Source organism: Tamandua tetradactyla, chromosome 2, assembly GCF_023851605.1.
Source record: "Tamandua tetradactyla isolate mTamTet1 chromosome 2, mTamTet1.pri, whole genome shotgun sequence".
Lineage (NCBI taxonomy): Eukaryota > Metazoa > Chordata > Mammalia > Pilosa > Myrmecophagidae > Tamandua > Tamandua tetradactyla.
This window is the reverse complement of record NC_135328.1, coordinates 133364325-133378621: the sequence shown is the minus strand read 5'-3', so window position 1 is coordinate 133378621 and position 14297 is coordinate 133364325. Positions and strand designations below refer to the sequence as shown.

The 14297-nt window shown below is 42.2% G+C and overlaps 1 long non-coding RNA gene across 1 annotated transcript; it reads right to left on the bottom strand.

Annotated features, from left to right (window-relative positions):
• Window positions 1-334: 334 nt before the first annotated feature.
• LOC143662275 (uncharacterized) lies at window positions 335-13977 on the bottom strand. The gene is made up of 3 exons (XR_013165244.1): window positions 13865-13977; window positions 1061-1284; window positions 335-891 (listed from the first exon to the last, which is right to left on the bottom strand). It is a non-coding gene; the product is annotated as an uncharacterized LOC143662275 (long non-coding RNA).
• Between the last annotated feature and the right edge of the window lie 320 nt (window positions 13978-14297).

The following is a 14297-nucleotide window of genomic DNA, read 5'->3' as shown; positions in this document are numbered from 1 at the left end:
AGTAAAAGACAGAGTTGCGCGCCAGATGCAAAAATAGAACCTGTGACAAGCCCAGAGCTGGCCCAGGGAAGGCGGGTGACTCCATGGAGGGGTTGGGCAGGAGCAGAGTGGGAGGGGACGGGGAGGCTACCTGGGGGATAAGAGCCAAGCCAGGGGCTGCAGGGACACTGGGGAGGGGGCACCCCGGAATCACACCCAGGAACCCGGACCGCACCCACCAGACCCCCAACTAGCCAGGAAGGAGGGAGGATGGGCTGTTTACTCCAAGGCCAGGTCCTCCCATGTGCACTTGAGATAATGCCCCTAAAATAGCTAGATGGCAGCATAGGGGGTAATTCATCAGATCCTGGAATGGACAAGGAACTGCTGAGCATCAAAGAAGAAAGCACAAAGGAAATGATCCAGCAATTCGATCACGTAAAATTATATTTCTGTGTGTCAAAAATGTTGCAAACAAAAATTACATGACCCAGGAGACACAGGAAATGTTTGTAGCAATTATAATGACAAATAACTTCTTATTATGTAAGTCCTTCATACAAAGTGATAAGAAAAACACTAAGCCACGTGCCGAGCAAAAGACATTCCACAAAACAGGATCCGCAAATGCTAAACAGACATAGGGAGAGAAACCATGTGTCCTTCCAAGTCACAGAATCAATAAAAGTGAGCAGCATTGAGCTGTGCCCACTGCCAGTCAAGCTCACACAGATTCATTTTATGCTGGGTGCTGGCAAGGGAGGCTAAAGGGGGTCCCCCAGCCCTGCTGGCCAGAGAGTGGTGGGTCATCTTGGCTTCTGAGAAGAATCTGACCATTCATACAAAAAGCATCAGGGTCAAAAGGACTGGCCCAGTAATTCCACTTCAAAGAACCAATCCAAAGGAGATCAGCTGAAATGTAAACAAAGCTTTATGAGCAAATAGATGGGTGGGTGACTTAAAATAATCAGTGGGTGACTTACAATAACCGACCCCCCTGGGAACAGGCCAACGTCCAATCACAGGGGACATGGAGAGAAGCAAGCAGGGTTCACAGCCAGCCATCCAGGACAAGACTTACAGTGAGTTTGTGGAGAGATCAGAAACACTCGGGAAAAGTGGATGAAGCCAGATGCAAAACTGCAACAGCTGTGATCGTGGCCATGTCTAGACATGCCTTGTGCAAACGCAGGCAGGTGCATGGTAAAGGATCAGTCACCGTCTCCTGGTGGAACAGTGGTGAACGACTTCTCTTTCCTGGCCAGCATTCCCTGACTTTTCTGAGTTTTCTACAGTGAGCTGGTGCTGAGGAGATAAGGGGGCAATCATCTGTTTGTGTACCAGCCTGGGCATTGAAATGCACACATCTACACCTGCCTTCTGAGACCCAGCTATCAGCTAAGGGCAGACCCTCTGAAGGCATAACACCACGTGCAATCGTTGCCCCAAATCCATCCATCTCTAAATGCATGGAGACCCCTGCCCACCCCCACCATGCCACCACCTGCCAAGCCCACCTTTGCAGCCAGTTTTCTCCAGCCCTGTACCGGGGTCTCTCCCATTGGGGCCAAGATCATTGCATCTCACTTCCTGTGGGGCTGTTTGTGAAAAGGTCTCCTTCCAGGCCATGCCCTCTGTGCACAGGGCCAGCTGCACTGATGGGGGATGGTTTGAGACCTGCTGGCCTTGGATGCACCCTGGCACTAGATAGGTCCCCTCGAGGCTGAAATGTGCATCCCAGAATCTGCCAGGTCAGCCCATCCCACTCTCCTCCGAGACATGGACCCTGCCGCCTGGCGGAGTAGATACTGTGCGTTCCACCGTGGGAACCTGGAGTTCAGCAACCACAACCCACCCCCCACCCCAGCTGTGGGGCCCCCGGGATCTCAGTGCTCCATTTGTAATAGGGGACAACACAGCAAGCAAAGGGCGCGGCAAGAACCTATGGTGTGTCAAAAATCAATTTGCCAGGGGCCAAGATGTGGCTTAGTAAGGTGCGTGCGTCTTAGTTCCTCCTCCAGAACAACTACTAAATAACCAGAAACAGTACAGAACAGCTCCCGGAGCCACGACAGAGACCAAACACACAGCGTACCGCAGTCTGGACCAGCTGGACAGGCTGCGAGACTCCGCAGCGGTGAGATCCCCTAGCAGCACGTGCTTCCCCGGGCCATGGTGGCTGGCAGCTGGCGCCCCTCCCTCATGGGCGGCTTCCCAGACGGCTGAGAGTCTCGGAGAGGCGAGTTCCCCAAGCCGCGGCAGAGGGTGACCGGAACCCCTCCCCCCACAGGCGGCTTCCCGGAGGGAAAGGAAAGAGTTTCCAACAGTAGCAGGGACTGAGTCCAACCAAACACCAATAGTGGCATTAATAAACAAATTCTGACTACTAAAAATAGGCCCCCAGCTCAGGCGAAACTGATCAAGGCAGAAGTCGCCTATTGGGCTAACTGAAAAAGAGGAAAGGGGGCGAAACAGAGCCTTCTGCTGCTGTTTCTACGGAGGCTTGGTCGCCTCTGGACTCAGCGCTGGGATTACACAGGTTGCAACTGCCCCAAACGCAGAAACAGGCTGCTTTCAGGGCTCTCTACCACCTGAACCTTCCCCATGGGAGGGGTGAAATGCAACTCAGGTGGAATCCCTCTCTCAAGGAATTCAGATCCCAGGGCTTCACAATTTGAAGCCATTAAAACCAGCCTACAACCTTTCCTCTGTCTCCACCACGCACCCAGCAGCGAGAGCCTTCCAAAGTTAAAGGAGCCACAACACCTTTTGCTGGTGGGACCCACAGACAGACAAGCACCACATACTGGGCAGGATAAGAAAAACAGAGCCCAGAGACTTCACAGGAAAGTCTTTCAACCTGCTGGGTCTCACACTCAGGGAAATCTGATTAAATGTCCAGACGCCAGCAAAAAATAACAAATCACACCAGGAAAATTGAAGATATGGCCCAGTCAAAGAAACAAACCAATAGTTCAAATGAGATACAGGAGCTGAGACAACTAATTCTGAATATACGAACAGAAATGGAAAATCTCTTCAAAAACCAAATCAATAAATTGAGGGAGGACATGAAGAAGGCAAGGGATGAACAAAAAGAAGAAATGGGAAGTCTGAAAAAACAAATCACAGAACTTATGGGAATGAAAGATACAGTAGAAGAGATGAAAAAACAATGGAAAACTACAGTGGTAGATTTCAAGAGACAGAGGTTAGAATTAGTGAACTGGAGGATGGAACATCTGAAATCCAAAAAGAAAGAGAAACTATAGGGAAAAGAATGGGAAAATTTGAGCAAGGGCTCAGGGAATTGAATGATAATATGAAGCGCACAAATACACGTATTGTGGGTGTCCCAGAAGGACAAGAGAAGGGAAAAGGAGGAGAAAAACTAATGGAGGAAATTATCACTGAAAATTTCCCAACTCTTAGGAAAGACCTAAAATTACAGATCCAAGAAGTGCAGCATACCCCAAAGAGAATAGATCCAAATAGGCATTCTCCAAGACACTTACTAGTTAGAATGTCAGAGGTCAAAGAGAAAGACAGGATCTTGAAAGCAGCAAGAGAAAAACAATCCATCACACACAAGGGAAAACCAATAAGACTATGTGTAGATTTCTCAGCAGAAACCATGGAGGCAAGAAGACAGCGGGAGGATATATTTAAATTACTAAAAGAGAAAAACTGCCAATCAAGAATTCTATATCCAACAAAATTGTCCTTCAAAAATGAGGGAGAAATTAAAAGAATTTCAGACAAAAAGTCACTCAGAGAATTTGTGACCAAGAGACCAGGTCTGCAAGAAATACTAAAGGGAGCACTAGAGTCAGATATGAAAAGACAGAAAAGAGAGGTGTGGAGAAGAGTATAGAAAGAAGGAGAATTAGATATGATATATATAATAAAAAAGGTAAAATGGTAGAGGAAAGTATTAACCAAACAGTAATAACACTAGAAGTTAATGGACTGAATTCCCCAATCAAAAGACATAGACTGGCAGAATGGATTAAAAAACAGGATCCTTCTATATGCTGTCTACAGGAAACACATCTTAGACCCAAAGATAAACATAGGTTGAAAGTGAAAGGTTGGGAAAAGATATTTCATGCAAATAACAACCAGAAAAGAGCAGGAGTGGCTATACTAATATCCAACAAATTAGACTTCAAATGTAACACAGTTAAAAGAGACAAAGAAGGATACTATCTACTAATAAAAGGAACAATAAAACAAGAAGACATAACAATCATAAATATTTACGCACCGAATCAGAATGCTCCAAAATACATGAGGAATACACTGCAAATACTGAAAAGGGAAATAGACACATCTACCATAATAGTTGGAGATTTCAATTCGCCACTCTCATCAATGGACAGAACATCTAGACAGAGAATCAATAAAGAAACAGAGAATTTGAATATTACAATAAATGAGCTAGACTTAACAGACATTTATAGGACATTACACCCCACAACAGCAGGATACACCTTTTTCTCAAGTGCTCATGGATCATTCTCATGGATAGACCATATGCTGGGTCACAAAGCAAGTCTCAACAAATTTAAAAAGATTGAAATCATACACAACACTTTCTCAGATCATAAAGGAATGAAGTTGGAAATCAATAATAGGCAGAGTGCCAGAAAATTCACAAATACGTGGAGGCTCAACACCACACTCTTAAACAACCAGTGGGTCAAGGAAGAAATTACAAGAGAAATTAGTAAATACCTCAAGGCGAATGAAAATGAAAACACAACATATCAAAACCTATGGGACGCAGCAAAGGCAGTGCTAGGAGGGAAATTTATTGCCCTAAATGCCTATATCAAAAAAGAAGAAAGGGCAAAAATACAGGAATTAACTGTCCACTTGGAAGAACTGGGGAAAGAACAGCAAACTAACCCCAAAGCAAGCAAAAGGAAAGAAATAACAAAGACTAGAGCAGAAATAAATGAAATTGAAAACATGAAAACAATAGAGAAAATCAATAAGACCAGAAGTTGGTTCTATGAGAAAATCAACAAGATTGATGGGCCCTTAGCAAGATTGACAAAACCAAGAAGAGAGAAGATGCAAATAAATAATATCAGAAATGGAAGAGGAGACATAACCACTGACCTCACAGAAATAAAGGAGGTAATAACAGGATACTATGAACAACTTTATGCTAATAAATACAACAATGTAGGTGAAATGGACAACTTCCTAGAAAGGCATGAACAACCAACTTTGACTCAAGAAGAAATAGATGACCTCAACAAACCAATCACAAGTAAAGAAATTGAATCAGTCATTCAAAAGCTTCCCAAAAAGAAAAGTCCAGGACCAGACGGCTTCACATGTGAATTCTACCAAACATTCCATAAAGAATTAGTACCACACTGCTCAAACTCTTCAAAAAAATTGAAGTGGAGTGAAAGCTACCTAATTCATTCTATGAAGCCAACATCACCCTCATACCAAAACCAGGCAAAGATATTACAAAAAAAGAAAACTACAGACCAATCTCTCTAATGAATATAGATGCAAAAATCCTCAACAAAATTCTAGCAAATCGAATCCAGCAACACATTAAAAGAATTATACATCATGACCAAGTAGGATTCAACCCAGGTATGCAAGGATGGTTCAACATAAGAAAATCAATTAATGTAATACACCATATCAACAAATCAAAGCAGAAAAATCACATGATCATCTCAATTGATGCAGAGAAGGCATCTGACAAGATTCAACATCCTTTCCTGTTAAAAACACTTCAAAGGATAGGAATACAAGGGAACTTCCTTAAAATGATAAAGGGAATATATGAAAAAACCACAGCTAATATCATCCTCAATGGGGAAAAATTGAAAACTTTCCCCCTAAGATCATGAACAAGACAAGGATGTCCATTATCACCACTGTTATTCAACATCGTGTTGGAAGTTCTAGCCAGAGCAATTAGACAAGAAAAAGAAATACAAGGCATCAAAATTGGAAAGGAAGAAGTAAAACTATCACTGTTTGCAGATGATAAGATACTATACATCGAAAACCCTGAAAAACCCACAGCAAAACTACTAGAGCTAATAAATGAGTACAGCAAAGTAGCGGGTTACAAGATCAACATTCAAAAATCTGTAGTGTTTCTATACACTAGCAATGAACAAGCTGAGGGGGAAATCAAGAAACGAATTCCATTTACAATTGCAACTAAAAGAATAAAATACTTAGGAATAAATTTAACTAAAGAGACAAAAGACCTATACAAAGAAAACTACAAGAAACCATTAAAAGAAATCACAGAAGACCTAAATAGATGGAAGGGCATACCGTGTTCATGGATTGGAAGACTAAATATAGTTAAGATGTCAATTCTACCTAAATTGATTTACAGATTCAACGCAATACCAATCAAAATCCCAACAACTTATTTTTCAGAAACAGAAAAACCAACAAGCAAATTTATCTGGAAGGGCAGGGTGCCCCGAATTGCTAAAAGTATCTTGAGGAAAAATAACGAAGCTGGAGGTCTCACACTGCCAGACTTTAAGGCATATTATGAAGCCACAGTGGTCAAAACAGCATGGTACTGGCATAAAGACAGATATATCGACCAATGAAATCGAATAGAGTGCTCAGATATAGACCCTCTCATCTATGGACATTTGATCTTTGATAAGGCAGTCAAGCCAACTCACCTGGGACAGAACAGTCTCTTCAATAAATGGTGCCTAGAGAACTGGATATACATATGCAAAAGAATGAAAGAGGACCCGTATCTCACACCCTATACAAAAGTTAACTAAAAATGGATCAAAGATCTAAACATTAGGTCTAAGACCATAAAACAGTTAGAGGAAAATGTAGGGAGATATCTTATGAATCTTACAATTGGAGGCAGTTTTATGGACCTTAAACCTAAAGCAAGAGCACTGAAGAAAGAAAGAAAGAAATGGGAGCTCCTCAAAATTAAACACTTTTGTGCATCAAAGAACTTCATCAAGAAAGTAGAAAGACAGACTACACAATGGGAGACAATATTTGGAAATGACATATCAGATAAAGGTCTAGTATCCAGAATTTATAAAGAGATTGTTCAACTCAACAACAAAAAGACAGCCAACCCAATTACAAAATAGGAAAAAGACTTGAACAGACACCTCTCAGAAGAGGAAATACAAATGGCCAAAAGGCACATGAAGAGATGCTCAATGTCCCTAGCCATTAGAGAAATGCAAATCAAAACCACAATGAGATATCATCTCACACCCACCAGAAGGGCCATTATCAACAAAACAGAAAATGACAAGTGCTGGAGAGGATGTGGAGAAAGAGGCACACTTATCCACTGTTGGTGGGAATGTCAAATGGTGCAACCACTGTGGAAGGCAGTTTGGCGGTTCCTCAAAAAGCTGAATATAGAATTGCCATACGACCCAGCAATACCGTTGCTAGGTATCTACTCAGAGGACTTAAGGGCAAAGACACAAACAGATATTTGCACACCAATGTTTATAGCAGCATTATTTACAATTGCAAAGAGATGGAAACAGCCAAAATGTCCATCAACAGACGAGTGGCTAAACAAACTGTGGTATATACATACGATGGAATATTATGCAGCTTTAAGACAGAGTAATCTTATGAAGCATGTAATAACATGAATGAACCTAGAGAACATTATGCTGAGTGAGTCTAGCCAAAAACTAAAGGACAAATACTGTATGATCCCACTGATGTGAACCGACGTTAGAGAATAAACTTAGAATATGTCATTGGTAACAGAGACCAGCAGGAGATAGAAATAGGGTAAGATAATGGTTAATTGGAGCTGAAGGGATACAGACTGTGCAACAGGACTGGATACAAAAACTCAGAAATGGACAGCACAATACTATCTAATTGTAATGCAATTATGTTAAAACACTGAATGAAGCTGCATCTGAGGTATAGTTTTTTTTTTATTTCTTTCTCTCTATTATCGTTTTATTTCTTTTTCTGTTGTCTTTTTATTTTTTTCTAAATCGATGCAAATGTACTAAGAAATGATGAATATGCATCTATGTGATGATATTGGGAATTACTGATTGTATATGTAGAATGGAATGATTTCTTAATGTTGTGTTAGTTAATTTTTTAATTAATAAAAAAAAAAAGTTAGAATATCATTGGAATTGAGAAAACCTTCTCAACCAAAAAGGGGAAGAGCAAAATGACACAAAATAAAGTATCAATTTGACTAAGAGATTCCAAACAGTCAGAGGTTATCCTGGAGATTATTCTTACGCATTAAGTAGATATCACCTTGTTATTCAAGATGTAATGGAGAGGCTAGAGGGAACTGCCTGAAAATGTAAAGCTGTGTTGTAGTAGCCATGTTTCTTGAAGATGATTATATGATAGCTTTCACAATGTGACTGTGTGATGGTGAAAACTTTGTGTCTGATGCTCCTTTTATCTACCTTATCAACAGATAAGTAAAACATACAGAATAAAAATAAATAATAGGGGGAACAAATGTTAAAATAAATTTAGTAGATTGAAATGCTAGTGATCAATGAAAGGGAAGGGTAAGGGATATGGTATGTATGAATTTTTTCTGTTGTCTTTTTATTTCTTTTTTCTGAATTGATGCAAATGTTCTAAGAAATGATCATGATGATGAATATGCAACTATGTGATGATACTGTGAATTACTGATTATATATGTTAAGAATGTTTGTGTCTGTTTGTTGCTATAGTTTTTTTAATTAAAAAAAGTTAGCATATCATGACACTGGAAAACTTAAAAAACAAGGTAAATAATTGTAAGGCAAACCACCAAGAATATTTTAGCTAGTAGTTATTACAAATTTTCTTTACTAACTATAATTTTAAAAATTAAAAAGTAAAATACATTAAACTTCTGTACCAATTATCAAATACTATGAATTATCAAACACAGATTATACAGTAGGTTTGAGAATCTTTAAATATTTTTTCCTGACATTACTAAAGAGAAAAGGAGAATGTGCACTGTGGCATTTACTCATCTCTTTCCCAGCAAGGGATTTTTTGTCATTCATTCAGAAAACATCTACAGAGGGCCCTATTTAAGGGTAGGGAGTATAGAAACAAATATTCAGACTTCTGGCCTCAAGACGGTTCATAGAAAAATCAAATATTGAGTGTGTCTAAGTTTTCTTCTTTGGTACTTTTCCTCATCTTGAGAGTTATCAACTTCCAAATCAAATTTAAAACTCTCCTTGTTCTCACGTTTCCCCAACTCCCATAGCTGGTACCAACTCATTCTGAGCACATCTTTACTCAGTATGCCTTTAGTATTAATGTATACAGTTTACACAATTTATGCCTGTTCATACGGTACATTGGAACTGCACTGGGAATACACCTCAAGTAAAAAAAATCCAGGTCACTGCACATGATAAGAGCTTGATGAATGACCAGATCAGTTGAGGATCAGGGTGGGAATAAAATCTCTTTCAGACTGCTCCTAGTAAGAGTACATGCTGGAATAGATGCCTAGTGAAGAGGTGCAACTGACTAAACACTAAACAGTGACCACATAATAAAGGACTACAGGATCAAAAATAAACCTAAAGGGCAGACCACGGTGGCTCAGCAGGCAGAGTTCTCGCCTGCCATGCTGGAGACCAGGGTTCAATTCCCGGTGCCTGCCCATGCCAAAAAAAAAAAAAGATAGACCTAAAGCATCCTTTATTAAATGCTAGCACATGAAATATCCTGAGATCTATGGGAATTCAACTCACAGATAAATAGGTTGTTACTGACAGGTAAATGTCAAGGGACTTAAGTTAAAACAATTTTTTTTTAATCTATCTTAAAAATACATTTGAGGGTGGGCCACAGTGGCTCAGCAGGTAAGAGTGCTTGCCTGCCATGCCCAAGGACCCGGGTTCGATTCCTGGTGCCTGCCCATGTTAAAAAAAAAAATACATTCGAAGTGGTGGGCTAAGGTGGCTCAGCAGGCAGAGTTCTCACCTGCCATACTGGAAACCCAGGTTCGATTCCTGGTGCCTGCCTATGCAGAAAAAAAAAGAAACATTAGAAATGACAATGTGCATAGATTTTTTACAAACCAATCCCACTGTGAAACAATCTTCACTGTCCAATCACAAGTGTTTGAAAGGATATAGAGAAACTGGACCCCTCATACACTGCTGGTAGTGCAGCCATTTTGGAAGTCTTGGTTTCTCAAAATGCTAAACACAGAGTAACCAAGTGACCCAGCAATTCCTTTCCTAGGTTATATATACCCAAAGGAACTCAAAACATATGTCCCCACACAAGTTTGTACATGAATGCTCATAGCAGCATCATTCATAATAGCCGAAAAATGGAAACAACCCAAATGCCCACTAATTAATAATGAATAAGTAAAAGGTGGTATGTCCATTCAATGGAATATTATTCAGCCACAAAAAGAATGAAGTAATGATGCATGCTACGACACTGATGAACCTTGAAAACATTAGGCTAAGTGAAAGCAGCCAGGGAAAAGACCACAATTATATGAAATGTCCACAAAAGTAACAGAAAGCAGATTAGTGGTTGCCAGGGCTAGGGTGGAGGACAGAATGGGGTGTGACTGCTAATAAGTAAAGGGTTTCTTTGGAGGATAATGAAAATTTTCTGGAATTAACAGCAATAGTTGTACAACCTTGTGAGTGAATATACTAAAAGCCACAGAACTGTATACTTTAAAACTGTGAATTTTATGGTATATGAATGTTATCTCAATTTTAAAAATAAAAAGAACCTTCACAATATAGCCAAATCTACAAACCTAAATCAAGAGATCTTAGGGGCATACAAATAGGCAAAGTTTCTACAAAATATCTCCTTGACTTCCATTTCAGAAAGATACACAAGTTTTAAAATTTTTTTAGAACTTGTCCATGCATAAAGTTATTTTAAAAATTAAAATCAGGTGACAACAAAGCAAGGAGAGATATTTAACACAAACAGTCAGATTTGGAACATTTTAGGAATTGCGACAGGCAAATTATACACAACTTCAAAGCTCTGATGCATCTTCTCTCTTCCTATCTCCACAGAGAAATTATAGAAAATTTCCATATCTGTAAAGTTTTTCCTATACATTTTTTCAAATAGAGAAAGAACTACAATATTTTCAATTCATATATACTTTGGCCTGGCATCTTCATTACCGGAAATTTGTTCTACAGATATAGCCACACATGTATGCAACCACTGATACTACTGCAGCCATTTCTAACAGGGATAGGGAATATCCCAAAAGCCCACTTATTACCATTAAATCAATCACTATTCAGCCATAAAATGGAATACCATGTAACCATTAAAAGGAGAGGTACATTTCTTATAGGGCATAGTTTCTAGAAACTCAAATATGAATTGAAAATTGGAGTAAGGAAAAAAGTTATATTACCAGGAACAGGAGGCTATCTCTATAACCACATGCCTTTTTTGTATTGTTTTATTAACAAAACACATGTGCATGAACTGCTTTTTAGATTAAGAAAACAATGGTTGTGGGAACAAACTGGAAATGCAGGAACCAGCAAGAACCTAGTCTTTGCTGTAGATGAGGCCTCAAGTCTTCCCCAAAGTCGATAAAAATTATTTGACTTTGTCATATATTACAGTGAAACAGGCTTATTTTAGTCATTTTTCCAGGAAACCAAGACTACTGAGAGTCACTTGGAGAAATCCCAGGGAAGGTGGGCCCTTTCCACCCTGGAGCTAGTGAGAGGAGACCCTTTCTTTATCTTGGCTTTTAATCTCAATAACAGCACTTTGATTTATTTTTTATTTTTATTTTTTTGGGCATGGGGAGGCACCAGGAAATGACCCTGGGTCTTCGGCATCTCAGGCGAGAAGTCTGCCTGCTGAGCCATCCTGGCCCACCCCGCACTCTGACTTTATATAATGCAACTGCACCAACTTTCTTCAGTATTCTGCTTGGTGATTATTTTCTGAATTCAGTTCACTAGTCACTGACTTATGAAGGCCAGACACACTGTCTTTTAATCTCCATGAAAGAGGAAGATTTACTCTAATGACTGTCAAAAACTTCCTTTTTGATGGAAAACAATCTAAATGTTCATTAATAGGGAGCTAAGTAAATTATACCACATTTAAAGGATGGAATATTGAGCAGTAATTTAAATCAAATGAGGCAGTTTTGTATGTACAAATACAGAACAATCATTCTAACTAAGAAACACTTTGAAAACAAAACAGTGTGCAAAACAACACATTTTATGCTACCCTGTCTGGGTCTGGTAGAGAATGCATACACATGTATGCATGCATAGGTCTATTTCTTACAGGACTCACAAGAAACTGGGAACACTGGTCATCTCTGGAAAAGGACATCAGGTGGCTGCTAGACTAACTTTTCACTACACATTCCCGTGTACCTTTAGAATTAAGAGTTCTGTACCATATATGCTCATTACTTGCCCTAAAATTTTATTAAATGCAATTGAACTTACTTTTAAGAGGTATAAGTAACAAAGGGCATAATGAATATGTAGATTCCCCCAAGCCCCTTGGTGGGGCCACAGGTTCGGAGTGCACATCTTGCAAAGGTATGCTATCTCTGAACCTCAGCAAGCTGACGCCACCTCCATGTTCTAGACCCGGGCTTGTCCCTCATTTGCAGGCACCAGCCAGGGACAGGAAAACTTTCTTCCTTCTCTTCCTCAGTCTTCAAGGCCATGCACCAAAAGCCAAGACCCCCTCCACTCTACTCTCAGCTGTGTTGAAAAATTGATCTTTATTTCCAGACTGTCCATCAACCTAAAATTTAATTTCTAATAAATTCCTTTGCCCAAACACTTTCTATATTTATGTTCTGACCACTCCAGCTTCCCTGGCTCATCAAAAGCTAAGAGCCAGAAACCGTTTATAAAAACCCCACAGCCTGGCTATACACATACACTGTGAATTCCTCAAAACCGTAGACAGCTATTCTGTTTACAAAGCATTTCCGCATACATCCTCACATTTAATGTCTTCACACCCTTCAGTGTCAATCCTGGCAAACCTAACAGCTGCTAGCTTGGATTTATTCGTCTTCGCAAGGATTGTAGAATCTGCAACTGATAAAACTGCTATCAAAGGGCTGCTTTTCTACTTGCGCTGACGACCTAAGATTTTTCAAAAGTGACAACTCTGGTCCCCCAGCATGCTGAGTGGCTCAAATGCCATTAACGTGACACATTCCTTGTCGAAGCACGAGGAGGAATTCTCTCTAGGAGGTCTGGGGTGGGCTAGTGTGTGCGCCCGGGGAGGAGGAGAACGAAACTAGGACCAGGGAGAGGGAAGCTCTGGCTGCCGAGCTTGCTGCACCCTGTGGGACTCGCTCGATTTCCGACCGAGCGGCAGAGCGGTTTGGCAAACGCCAAACAAACAGGGCAGCGCCCGTGCCAGGCGTGTTCGGCGCGCTCGGGGAATCCTCTGCAGCTAATTTCAGGGCTTCAAACTCACATGCGAGCCAACCGTGCTTCCGACCCTGATAGGTGCTAGGTACAAGAACTTAGGAAAACCCAGTGGGGGAGGAACACATTCGAGGCGCCGAGCTGACGCCAGGAATTTAGAAAGGTGACCCTCGGCCCATCTTGGGAGGGAAGGAGGGTGCAATATGGGTGAAGTTACAGCTCCGAACAAACGCAGACGGAAACTTGGGGTAGAGGGGCGCCGCCAGGAAGCCACGATCCCGGAGGGGGTGTGGCGGGCTGGGGCTTTTAGGGGGGAGGGGGCTGGAGGCGTGGCAGTCAGGCCCGGGAGAGGTTCCCCAACAGCCACGGTGGTTGAATTGGGGACCCCAGGGCAGGGTGCGGCGAGTCCAGGGTAGCCCGCCACGCGCTCGCCGGCTCACCGGAGATGTCCAGGTACAGGTCGTCCTGCCGGTCCAGTCGGTGCAGCTCCTGCGACGTGGAGCTGCGGCTCTTCTTCACGCCCGGCGAGGTCGACGAGGAGTGCCGCGAGCAGCGGGGCGCGGCGGCCCAGCTCGGCCGCCGCTGGCTCTTCCGCTTCATGGAGGCGGCAGCGGCCCATCAGGGGGACACGACCCTGGCCCCGCGCGCCCGCCGAGGCCCCCGCCAGCGAGCGCCGGCCGAGCCCGGGGGGAGGCAGCCGCGCAGGAGCCGGGGGAGGGGTCCGGCCCACGGCGCCTGCCCTGCTCCCTCCGGCGGCTGCCGCGGGACCCGCGCCGCAGCACTCGCTACAGCGCCTCCCGCCGCCGCCGACGCCCCCAGCCCGCCTCCCGGTCCCCGCAGCCCGCTGGCGCGGGCCCAGGCAACAGAACTGGC